This window comes from Crocodylus siamensis, chromosome 5, assembly GCF_052110815.1.
Source record: "Crocodylus siamensis isolate JL-2025a chromosome 5, ASM5211081v1, whole genome shotgun sequence".
In the NCBI taxonomy this organism is placed as follows: Eukaryota; Metazoa; Chordata; order Crocodylia; family Crocodylidae; genus Crocodylus; species Crocodylus siamensis.
Window position 1 is genome coordinate 153,870,471 of NC_143399.1, and position 13,196 is coordinate 153,883,666.

General features: G+C 45.5%; 1 protein-coding gene across 3 annotated transcripts in view; it reads left to right on the top strand.

Moving 5' to 3' along the window:
* The first annotated feature begins 1,248 nt into the window (after nucleotides 1-1,248).
* HYCC1 (hyccin PI4KA lipid kinase complex subunit 1) overlaps nucleotides 1,249-13,196 on the top strand; it is a 76,294-nt gene continuing 64,346 nt past the window's right edge. Inside the window, exon 1 of one of the 3 annotated variants that reach the window (XM_090046778.1) lies at nucleotides 1,249-1,436. The gene's annotated coding sequence lies outside the window, so the exon portion shown is untranslated. Of the gene's footprint in view, nucleotides 1,437-2,119; nucleotides 2,269-13,196 lie in introns of those variants that run through there. The other 2 variants (XM_090046779.1, XM_090046781.1) reach the window with 2 other exon arrangements.

A 13,196-nucleotide genomic window follows, 5' to 3' on the forward strand; every position in this document is an offset into this window, starting at 1 on the left:
ATAAGAATTTCCTGTATTGATCTAACTTGCTCTGGGGAAAAAGAAACAGGAAACATGCACTTACTTTCCAGATGAGAGCCCAAGCACACATTAAAAAGACAGTATGCAAAGCTATCAGCTGCAAGGATGTTATGTGTAGTTTCCAAGAAAGATGCAAACTTCAGGCTGCAACTTGGAGATTAAGAGGTTGCCAAACACTTAAAAACATCTGAGAGTGGGTGGGGGAGATTCGTTAAGAGATGACCATGGAGAGAGGGTTTCTATAGGTAAAATAGTATATTTATATAATTTATCTACTGGTAAATATGCTCTATGCTCTACTATAGGTATTTCCTAGCCTCTGGGCTTGGCTAGTTGCCAAATGGGGCTTGAAAGGACTTCTTTTCTCTCCTGCTTCTATATGCTGCTTTTTTTGTTGTTGTTGTTGCCTTCCTCAGGAGTACTGTATATTGGCTGCAGGCAGGGCTAAGGATTTTGACTGTGGTGTGCCAGTGCTGCTGCTGGGGCTTAAACCTGGATAGAGGGTCTTGCCACCTCTCTCAGGGTCAGAGTAACTGCCATGCTCGGGATCCAGAGAATTTTACTCCGTGGTCAGACTGGGGTGGGGCCTTCTGTCACTTATGCACTGTGTAACGTAATTGCATGGTGTGAATTGGAAATGTATTATGAATGTGAACTAGAAGGGGAGACATGGTTCTTTGGGTAAATCTGGTATCTTTCATTACTCCAACTCAAATAGTTGGAGGGGGAAAAATTCTTCTCTGCTAGCTTTTGGGTACAAACACCCTCCTCGAGGCTGAGGGAGTCTGTGCTCTTCCTGGATGGAATCGAAGCGAGACCAGAGAACAGCGTTCTGTTCTGTTCTGTTCTCTTCCATCCCATCCAGGAAGAGCATATCCCACTGCAGACTTCCTCAGCCTGAAGAAGGGTGTTTGTACCCAAAAGCTTGCAGAGAAGAATTTCTCCCCCCCCCCGCAACTATTTGAATTGGTCTAATAAAAGATATCGGATTTACCCAAAGACCCTTGTGTGCCTGTGTCCCTAGACCAACACCTATGCTTCCCCATCTGTTAGGGGTAATCTCGCGGAGTCCTGCTGCTGTAAATCTGGACTACAAATCCCAGAGGCCTCTGGAAGCAGGAAGAGGAAGTGGTGACAGGCGATGAGCGGCGGAGTGCCGCCGGCTGTGATTGTGGACTACGAGTCCCAGAGGCCTCTGGGCGGAGAGAGGAAGTGAGCGGACGGTTCCGACCTGGCTACGTGCCTGGGAGCGGGAGAGAGCGGGGAGAGGGGAAGCGAGGTAGCGGCACAGCTGGAGCCACGGGCTGGATGCGTGTGATCCCCGACTTGGAGACCTGTGCAGAGTGACTCTGGACTGAAGGCTGGTTCCCGGGCACACCTCCAGAGGTGGGGAGAGGGAACTTTATGTGCTGAATGTATGTATTCTAGTGGCACTGACTGCTACCTGTTACTTACCCTTTGCCTGCACGGTGTTACACTGTGAGTGTCTTTTTACCTGCATTTGTTTCTCTCTCTTGGCCCGTTGGCTTGTGACCCTCGTCCCTAGGACTCTCCATATAGACGTGAGAGAACCCCTTTAGGCTGTAGTGCTCGTGCCGGACGCGGACGCCGCACTCGTGTCTCTCTTATAGTATGGGGAGTGGCCCTCTTCCTTGGATCTCTCGTGTGGATTTTAATAACCCTTGCAGCAGCAGGACGTTGGCCACTGTTGTTTACCTGTGGCAGGTGTTGTGCCTTGTGGTTGTGTCGGGGTTGATTCTGTAGTTTGACTAATAGGTTAGACAAGGGATTTGTATGGGATGGCTTGGATAAAGATGATCCTGTGGAGGGGGTGGGTGGAACTAGATGACCTCTGAAGGTCCCTTCCAACCTTGCTTTTCTGTGATTGCATGGAAATAAAGCCTTCCCAGATTTAGAAAGCGGTAAGCCTTAGGGGGGAAAAAAGATCTGAGTACAGTTTGTTTAACTCTCTTAAAATATAGTTTCCCTGAAGTACTACTGTTTGAAATAAATAACACCATGCTGTGAGGAAGTTGGTTGCTGTTTACTACTGCATTTGCTACCAGAGAGAACAGAACTTCAGCATCTGAGCCTGTCACATGAACGGAGGAAATCGCAACTGATAGTACCGTGGCCACAGCCTGGCTTGCAAGTGAAGGAATCGTGTGATTCCATCAGGAGGAACAAGTGATGGCTAGAGGCCTGGGGTACGGGCAGGAGTGTGCTCAGGGAGTCACAGGAGATGAGGTGCAGTTTGCATGATTACTGTGACAGTAACAACCTGTTGTTGTTTTCCTGCTACTGTAAAATGGCCATGTCTGTCTTTAACTGTTCTCCTCAGTGTTCTTGTTCCCTATTCACTGCTCCTTTTTTGTGCATATGAACCTCTACAGTGTGATCTCTAATATATGGCAGACATCCATCTGAACTGTAGTAGTTCCTTGTTGCTCCAGTTTATTAACATCTGTCTGAGAAACAGTGCTAGCATTTGCTAAAAGTGTTGCTTATTTAATTTTGCTTTCAGAAAAGAGGAGTTATGTGACTCTACTTTTGTAGAATACTTTGTAATAGGTTAAAAAATATTGCAGTAAGTAATGCAAAAAAAAAAGTTCTAGTGTATTGGGATGTATTTAAAAGGAGCATTTTGTGCAGATCATGGGAAATCTGTTTTGGTACTGGGAGAAAACTATATTGCAGTGGCAGCAGCAAGTGGGGTCTGAATAAGATTCCTGCACTCCCCCAAACTCCCACTCTCCTGCAGGATTTACTCAAGATATGAACCACTGGTGTAAACAGTAGGGTTTCTTCATATTCACCTTCCATTCTGAAAAGTGTCTGGTCTACACACACAGCTGCAGTATAGTAGTAGAACCTCTTTTTCTGCAGAAAACTAATACCACTTCACTGACCAAAAGAAGGCTTGACAAGAAGCTGGGTGTGGACATCTCCAGCTTTCTGCTGATTGCTTTGGGCCCTCCAGCAGCTGGTAGCTTCTTGAGCTGTACTGCATGTCCTGACATACTGCAGATTGGAGCTGTATGAAGCACTTGCTTGGCTTCTGCACAGCTGCTGCCCTGTGGTGCTAGAAGTTCTGCAGGCAACAGAACCAAGTATAGATGGCCTTTCATGTGTTGCCTATGCATGGAATAACTCCAGGGCCTTGTGCACTAAGCCTTACTCTCTGGCAACTGCAATTTCTCCCAATGATTCGTCTCCAGTATCTGATATCAGCCACATCCACCTGTTACTCCTCACAAATGGTTGTTTTATGTTGAAGCCTTCTTCTAAGGTTTCCAGTGAGTCTTGCCTCACCTGCCATTTAGACTGGGACCTTCTTCAACCACCAGGATTGTTTTATGTCTGTCTTGTTCAATGGCAGAATTTAGCCTTGTTTTCCCACTGTTTTCTCCCCTAAAAAAACAAATGCATAAGTTCATTCTGCAGTAATAACCAGGATCTAAATGGACCCTTTCTGCCTTCCCCCAAATTCATGTACTGACAGTTCCAGCAGGTGCAAATTTCCTTTGCCACCACATGCCAGTTGCTTCCAGGACACTAATCCCTGTTTCTCTGAACTCCCCAAAGGCCTTTCTAAGGGTTTGCGTGGAGGACGGAGGATGGACTGGGAACATCATCCCAGTAGTGTAAGCAGAGGTGGGTAGGGGGACACCAGCCCCAGGTGCCAGCTTGGAGGGGGTGCTCCCTGGGGATTCTTTGCCATAGTAGTAGCAGCTGAGTGCAGAAGCAGTGTGCACAGCTGGGGTGGGCAAAGAGTGACACAGCGGCAGCAGATGGAGTCTTTGAGTCCCCAGGGCAGGGAAAATAACAACCCTGACCATTTCCACCCTACTCTCCAGCAGGGTTTTGCCCAGGGCACAAAACTTGTTAGTTATGTCTCTTTTTTTTGTCTTCACTCCAGTCATTGGATCCCCTTAAGCATGGGACTAAAATATTTTCTTTTTGGAGCCACCAGGTACAATGAGTAAAGAAAGACAGCCTGTTAAGTGTTTCCAAGATGCATTCACATTCCTACAATGGCAAAAAAAATTAAGGAAAATCAGTAAAGACACAGAACAGTATTTTCCTTTAGAAATGTTTATTTCCAGATAACTTGTTCCACATGGATACATATTTCAGTACACTAATTTTACCCCAAACAAACTCCAGAAATACTCCACAGCCAACTCGGCAAAACATGTCTACAACACTGGGCCGAGAAGAAGATGCTAAAGTTTAACTGAGAACAACCAAAGATGTACTTGCATTCACCTTCCAAAACTATATATTTTTTCCTACAGTTAAAAACCACTGATTCTCATTAAATTATTAAATAAATAAAAACACCTTCAAGCTAGGATCTGTATAAACAATTTCTGGATTCTTGTTTCTTTTGAAAAAATCTACAGTTTGGTCTTATTGAAAAGATGTGTAACAGACACTTTTATAATACCAGTTTTATGTTGTGCTTTACTCTTAGATGAAATGGATGTTAATTGCTTTGACATGCTTGTTTCTTCATCAGCTAATAATTTTAAAAGACCTTACTGGGTAATTGGCACTTCATGTACCTGGTATTTCAACTGTTATTGAAATCTATTATTAATAAGTGACCCTGTGCCAAGAATAAGCAGGTTAGGGTGGTCCATTAGAAACTAACTGGCTCAGGGAGACATGAGGTCTTGTCGACAAAGTAGGCTGTTGCCTGATGCCAAACATACTGATGCAAAATGTTTGAAGCTAACAAAGAAATCTTCAGGTGTTTAACCCTGTCCCCACCAGTAGATGTCATTGTGGCAATGGAAAATGCTGTAAAGGATATAAATTACAGAAACATCATTTGTCCAAGGGAAGAAGAAGAAAAACTTACAATATGCATGTTTTTTTTCCCCTCACGATACCTAGCAGGGTTAAAGATTTTCTATTTTTTAGCTCTAATGAATTGGGCTGAATATTAAGTTTCTAGTCAATGTATGCATGCTTCAGTTTTTGCCAATAAATTGCTTTGTTCATGTAGGGCAATACATGCATGTATGCATTCCCTTTGCCACCTTCCTGCCTTCTCAGCTGTGAACTTTCATTCACATGGCCCCCTATGTGTAGCTTGGAACAGTCTCCTAAGTTTGTCCAGCATTCTCTTTTTCCCTTTAAAACTGTTTCTTCCAGAATATCCTACTTTTTCATAACAAGCAATCTCTCTACACTTTCTATAAACTAAGCTGTTCTCATGTATTTGTTAATCTTAAGATACTGATGGTTTGGAATAGGAAACATGTATTTCTACGGTTATTAAATGCCAATCCGCAGCCTCAGCTGGGAGTTTTCTGTGTGCAGGTAGTAAGAGATTTGTCCTGCATGTCTATAAAAAGAAGCCATCAGTATTTTGATATTGCTCAGTAAAATGGAGCTTAGTTGGCTGTAAAGGAGGTGTTCAAGTTCATGCATTTCCACCTGAAAAAAAGAATCAGAATTTTTTTTGGCTTGATTCTTTTAAAAATGCTGAATTGATACCTGATACAAGTATGAATAGTTGGTTGGGATTATCTGCTTTACATTTTGGTTAGTGCCACACATGTAAAAGAATGAATTCTGGCAGCACACGATCACACGGACTGTAGCACAAAGCAAGCCATATCCGTAAGGAAGCTGCTAAGCTAAAATATAAATGGCTTTTAAAAATCAACAGGGTGCTCACTACATCAATTTATAACCCCACATTTGAATTTTTTCTTTTTTGTAGAGTACAGCCCAGTGAATAATAAGGCTTTCTTCTCTGAAATGTCAGGCTTTGCGGGAAGTGAATGCTGAGAAAGCAGCTGGCCTGATAAAGCTAAGAGTCTGCTTCTCCTCCTTTGCATGGTCTTGCAGGCTGAAATCAATCCCTGTGCTCAAAATTAAAAACTCATAGATGGCCAAATGATCAGGTTCATGACCTTCCACAGTGAGGAAAGCAATTTTTTTAGGCAAGTCTTTTTATAAACTAAAAACAATGGGGGGAAATGTTGGCTGAGGTTTCATCCTTCAGCAAATGGAAAAGAGCTCTGTTGGAAGATAAAACAAAGAATCAAATCAAAGCAGCCGATGCTTTTCATAGAGGAAAAACAGACACCTGGTTGCTCATCAGTGTGTTCTGCATCAGTTTGTTTACCTCAGAGCTGGATATTTTTTTCTCTTATATTAGTCACAAGCATTTATTTAACTGGAGAGATGAATGGGGTGAGTGGAAGATGCTCACTTACATTATTACCACTTCTGCAAGACTCTTTCAAAGTTTCTGAGGCCTAAAAGCATGAAGAAAGGCTATATCTATCCTTGGCAAGTGCATGCTGTTTTATTACAGTTCATTTAAAAAAAAACAGGACATGAAGTCTGTAAGAGCTGGAAAAATCCATATATTGACTCCAAAACCAACTTCATAATAATGACTTAGAAAAGGTAAAAGTGTCAGTCATGCTTTTAATTTCCCATGTGTATTTTTTTTTTCTGTATCTATTTTCTCATAAGAACAGCAGTCTTGCTTCAGAATATGTCTAAACCCATTAAGACTGTTTCTATAGTTATTCTAAAAGCATTTCATGACAGTGATGTAGTGCTTTTGGTTTCATGTAGTTTTAAACTACTTAAAACACTTCCCATATACTTTTAATGTCACAACTAAAAAACAAATATAGTAACCCACAAAAATTAACTATTACCCCTCAAGTGATGCACCCCTTATGAAAAACAGGGCTGTCCCTATGGCTGGAAGCATGCAAAGGCTAGAAGCTGTGAACCACTGATAGTCCTTGTATGCCAGCAGACCTGATTAATGTATGGAGCTAACTGTAGCAAGATGATTAGCCAGCTGTGGGCCTGTTTGGAGCCCTGGTGTAGGTAATACACTAGTTAATACCTACTCCTACCTACCCCTAGGTACTTTAGCTCTGTGTTTGCTGTCTTGGCTTTTTGGGTTGTATCTGATACCGAGATATCTGCCTGACTTGTCAGCACACCTCAGACATAGCTCTGAGAGATGTAAACTCCAGGACCAAATGGGGTCCTAAGCTCAGCAGAGGAACTGAAGAGTGTAAGTAATCTGACCTGTCCACGTAAATACCTATACCCAAATGCTGGCAAAAGTATCGCAGAGCCATCTCATTGTTGCCCTTGAGCTGCTGCTCCTGGAATAGGAAAAAAAGGAACTCTCATGTGACCACCTCAGAGTTTTCTCCCAGATCATGTCAACTTGTTTTGCACTCCTGTGGGTGACATGTAATAGTTAATTTGCATATTTGTAGTTACTTTGCACATGACTGTGAACTTCACCTTAAAAACAGTATTTAAGGTCTGGTAAAATTGTCACCCTGTTTCCCAGTCCTGGCAAATGAAGACCCCTGTTTTTCCTATAGATAGCAGCCAGCCAACAATAGTATGACTCTGAAGTTGAGAGAGCAGTGAAACCTGAGAACCTTTGCAGATTTGTGACCTGAGCCGGTCTCCTCCATGTTTCCTCTCCCCAAATGAACTTTTCCCATTCTTGTTCCATCCCTTCTCTGTTCCTTATCTAGCAGCTCCTTTCCTCTGCTTCTGTTTGCTTTAACTGGTGGCTGCCACACAGTCACTGCTAACAATAGAGGTCATCAGAAGTTCCAGATTTTGTCTGTAGCTCAGCTGGATTTGTAAAACTCCAACTGACTTACAGCCAAGTATGAAAGGGCTGTCAAATGTAGGAGTATTGTGTGAAATGCTCGATGCCTGACAGCCCTGTTCTTCGTACTTCCTGGATAAGGTGATGGGGGTCCTTGTATTAGAGTGTGTCTGCTGCCCCAGATTTCTTTAATCCATTCATGCTTTCTAATGCAATCTTGAATGCTACAAGTTTTGCAGCACTGCTGCATAGATGCACTAGGTAGAAGAAGCACCTCTGTGTATACAATACACATTCATCACTCCCCTGTCCTATGTTCATCATGGGAGACAACACAGATTCTTACATGTTCAATTTCATGATCCAGATTAATCCTTTACAATTTGCTATGTGAATTGTTAACCTTGTAAAAATACTAGGGGTACACTGATAAAAGATTTTGTTTGGCCAGTCTGCCAATACTGATCCGGTAGCTGATATGCAGTGTGGCAGCTTGGAGAACAGCATCTGACTAGTAAGTCGGGAGGAGGGAGGGGGTAGGGGAGGAGTCTTGTGGGGCAGATCAAAGCCTCCATGGTGAGGGAGGGAGTGGGGCAGGGTCAGGGACATATGCTGTTTAGCTGAGCAGGGCAGTGCTGTGGGCAGCTCATCCTGGGAATGTGGGAGGGTGGGGCAACTCCCTGCCTCTGTACCCCCGGGGGAGGCATGGGGGGGCATGTATCCCCTAGTTTTGTGTGTGAGGTGGGGGCAGGCTGCCCAGTACAGGCTCAGGGCCAGGGGCTACACTGGCTTTTTCCCAGTGGGGGGCTGGGCAGGGGCTGCACTCAGGGTGGGTGGGGGTAGGGTGGATGATAGAGGTGCTGGGAGAGAAGGCTACAGGGTGGCTATAGTGGCTGTAGCCACCCCTGCCAACACCACAATCACCTGCCCTGCCCCCACCTGCCCCAAGCCCAGCTCCCCTGCTGAGAAGAGGCTGGCGCAGGCCCTGGCCCCCAGCCCTCAGCAGATAGCCTGACTTCACCCCATGCACAAATCTGGGGGGCACATGCTCCCATGCCTCCCCTGGGGGTGTGTGCAGCAACTGGGAGCTGCTCCCTGGACAAGCTGCCCATGGCTCTGTCTTGCGCCCTGCCCCTCCCCAGCTGGGCAGCCCCTGCCTCTGCCCCAGCCCTATTCCTTCCCTCACCCTGAGGGCCTCTATCTGACCCCCTTCACGCTTCTTCCTCCCCCCAGACTTACTGGCTGGACGCTGCTCTTTAAGCTGCTGGGCTGCATTCATGGCTGTGTGCATGCTGTGTCTGCATGCATGCACGTGGCATTTATCGTGACATTATCAGCTAGACCAGCCAAAATAAGCCAATTGACTATAATGTCAATTTTGCTTTTATCACTGCCGATCCAATATGGATCAGTATATCAGTGCACCTCTTTTTAAAAGTACATTTTTAATCTCACTCTGGCTCTATAATTTGTCCCAGTGCATTCTCTGAAAAGTTGGAGAGAGAGGCACCAATGGATTCTGTTGCCCTCATGAGATTATTCTTAATTTAAATATGTTGTTTTGGTTGCTGTACTCTTTGCCTTGTCACATAATTGTAGTAACATTAATAGCTTTTGAATTAAAAGCTTTTTTTTCTGCTATCAGATGCTTTATAATAGCTTCTCTTCAGTATTAAATCAAAATCAGAAGAGTTATTGCTTCCTGTCCTCTGCTGTTATGAACATTATCCCTTAATCACATTAATGTGAGACTGATATTGAGCATCTTGTTTAGACAACTGCGCTTTGGCATACTGCCAGGTCAAATTCAGCACATAATTTGGGTATGTGAAAAATAATGTTAGCAAAATCTCAGATCAATAGAAAAGCTTCTATTATTTTTTTTTAAATTTTACTAAATATTTATAAAAAAATATATAGTCCTCTGCAGCACTTATTGCTCAAGATATTCCAGCATCGTGCTTACATATGACATGGACAGAGAAACTGAATGCAAAAATTATATTTTCTTTTTCTTGGCCAAGAGAACTGCAAAAACTGGGCAAGAAAATAAGCATAAAAATCCAATTCCATTATTTGCAAAAATAATTTATTTTTTATTATATAATGTTATTAATTTTAAAGTTAAGGAAATGTCTTTCATACTGTTTTTTTAAGAAGTGCTCGATCACCAGTCAGATGACCATTACATTTTTGTAGCCATTTTCTTTGTTCAACCATTGTAATCTAAATATTTGATGACATTATAAAAAGTATAACTCATACTCTCTAATCTTAAACATATAAAGAACAAGAAACTGTTTATAAAGATAAGATTCTTCACTTTTCTGGAAGAGCTACTTTGAAATGTTTTTGATGGAACATTTTTCTGTCAAAATATACAATAGGAAATTGTTGAAACCTTTTGTTTAGCGTTAAGAAAGTTATTTTATAATCAATAAGTAAAAACAATGTTTTAATCTTATCCAGATACTTTCTTCCGATACAGCAGTTTCCCAAATTAAAATGCACAATGCTTGTTTTGCAGTAAATGATATTTCATTGCAGTTTGGGATGAAAACTGTGGGGCCTAGGGGTCTGGGAGCTCAGGTGGTGTTTTCGTCGATCCTCCCAGTCTCGGGCTATGGGCTGAGGAGGGAGAGGAGGATCCACGCGGTGAACCAAAGACTGCGGCGCTAGTGTTATCGGGAAGGTTTTGGCTTCCATAACCACAGCCCGCTCTTTGGAGAGAGAGGCAGCGAGCTGCTGGGAAGAGATGGCCTCCACCTCTCTCCCCTGGGGAGGAGGCTCTTCTCAGCCAGGCTGGCTGACCTGCTCCACCGGGCTTTAAACTAAGCCCGCTGGCGGATGGGGGGACTACCGCCCCTGCTGGCCCGCTGAACAGCCCTTGCAAAGCCAGCGGACCAAGGCACTTAAGGGAGCCCACCCCTGCCCCAGCCCTGGCACAATCTGTGGGCAAGGCAAGAGCCCCCAAGGGCACACTTGCCTGCCTGTACACTAATGCCAGGAGCCTGGGCAACAAGCAGGAGGAGCTCGTCCTCCTGCTCAGTGCAAAGAAATATGATGTCATTGGGATAACGGAGACCTGGTGGGACTCCACCCATGACTGGACCACGGGTATAGAGGGCTATACCCTATACAGGAGGGATCGTGTTGGCAAAAGGGGCGGGGATGTAGCTCTCTATGTGAAGGAAAGCTGCATGTCCCTGCAAGCTGATGTTGGCGACGAGCATGGACAGCTAGAGACCCTCTGGGTAAAAATTCGTGGGGAATTCGGCACAGGGGACACAACGGTGGGAGTTTACTACAGACCTCCCACTCAAAGTCCTGAGCTTGACCAGGAGTTCGCCCGGGAACTGACTGAGGCCGCTTGCTCCAGGACCTTGGTTGTCATGGGTGACTTCAATTACCCGGACATCTCGTGGGAAGATCACTCAGCTAAATCTGAGCGGGCGCAAAGCTTTCTCTCGTGCGTGGATGACCTCTACCTGACTCAAGAAGTCTATGGGCCAACGAGAGGCAAAGCACTGCTCGACGTACTGGCTACGGGGGACGACCTAATCGGCGACCTAGTGATGGATGGGAAGTTGGGTGACAGCGACCACGAGCTGATCACCTTCACCATCCGCTGTAAAGCTGGCAAGTCAGTCAGCAACACAGAAGTCCTTGACTTCAGAAAAGCCGACTTTGATAAGCTCAAGAGGCTAGTCGGTCAGGCCCTCAGGGACCGTGACCCCAGGGAGATGGGAGTTCAAGAAGAGTGGTTGCTTCTCAAGGAAGCGATCCTCAGTGCACAAGCTAAATCTATTCCAACACAGAGGAAAGGCAGCAAGAAGGCACAGCAGCCCCCCTGGCTCTCCAGAGACCTAGTGGACCTACTGTGGCTAAAAAGGAAAGCCTACAAAGGATGGAGGACGGGATTCACCTCCAAGGAGGATTACTCCGCGCTGGTCCGGTCCTGCAGGGACCAAACCAGGAAAGCCAAGGCTGCAACTGAACTCCAACTAGCTTCAAGCATCAAGGACAACAAAAAGTCCTTTTTCAGATATGTGGGGAGCCGGAGGAAAAGCAAGGGCAATGTTGGACCCCTGCTAAACCAGATGGGGCAACTGACAACTGACGCCCAGGAAAAAGCCAGCCTATTAAATAGGTACTTTGTGTCAGTCTTTCATCAGTCACACGGGATGCCCATGCCTGCTATGGGACAGGGAAATCTGGGTGAGGGGGATCCCCTACCCTCCATCAATGCTGACCTCGTGAAGGAACACCTTGAGAAGCTGGATACCTTCAAGTCAGCTGGCCCCGACAACCTGCACCCCAGGGTACTCAAGGAGCTGGCGAGCGTCATAGCCCAGCCCCTGGCACGGATCTTTGAAAACTCCTGGCGCTCTGGTGTAGTGCCCGAAGACTGGAAGAAGGCCAATGTGGTGCCGATCTTCAAGAAAGGGAGGAGAGTGGATCCGGCTAACTACAGGCCTATTAGCCTGACTTCTATCCTGGGGAAGATCCTAGAAAAGTTAATTAAGGAGGCCATCCTTGATGGACTGGCCCAGGCTAACATCCTAAGGGACAGCCAGCACGGGTTTGTTGCAGGTAGGTCTTGTTTGACCAATCTCATTTCCTTCTATGACCAGGTGACCTATCACCTGGACAAGGGAGAAGAGATTGATGTCATATATCTTGACTTCAGAAAAGCTTTTGATCTGGTATCCCATGATCACCTCTTGGCCAAACTGGCCAGTTGTGGCCTTGGCTCCACCACGATCCGCTGGCTGGGAAATTGGCTTCGTGGTCAGACCCAGAGGGTTGTGATTGATGGCAGTCACTCATCGTGGTGCCCTGTGACCAGTGGGGTCGCTCAAGGCTCTGTCCTGGGACCCATCCTGTTCAACATCTTCATTAACGATGTGGACATTGGAGTCAGGAGTGGACTGGCCAAGTTCGCCGATGACACCAAACTTTGGGGCAAAGCATCCATGCCAGAAGATAGGCGGGTGATCCAGGCTGACCTGGACAAGCTCAGCAAATGGGCAGACGAGAACCTCATGGTGTTTAACACCGATAAATGCAAGGTTCTCCACCTTGGGAGGAAAAACCTGCAGCACCCTTATAGGCTCGGCAGTGCTACGTTGGATAGCACTACAGAAGAAAGAGACTTGGGGTTCATCTTTGACCACAAGATGAACAGGAGCCTGCAATGCGATGCTGTGGCTAGTAAAGCGACCAAAATGCTGGCGTGCATCCATAGATGCTTCTCGAGCAAATCCCAGGACGTCATTCTCCCCTTGTACTCAGCCTTGGTGAGGCCGCAGCTGGAGTACTGCATCCAGTTTTGGGCTCCACAATTCAAAAAGGATGTGGAGAAGCTTGAGAGAGTCCAGAGGAGAGCCAGGCGCATGATCAGAGGTCAGGAAAACAGATCTTATGATGACAGGCTGAGAGCCATGGGACTCGTTAACCTGGAAAAGTGTAGGCTCAGGGGTGATCTGATGGCCGCCTATAAGTTTATCAGGGGTGAACACCAGGATCTGGGGGAACGTCTGTTCACTAG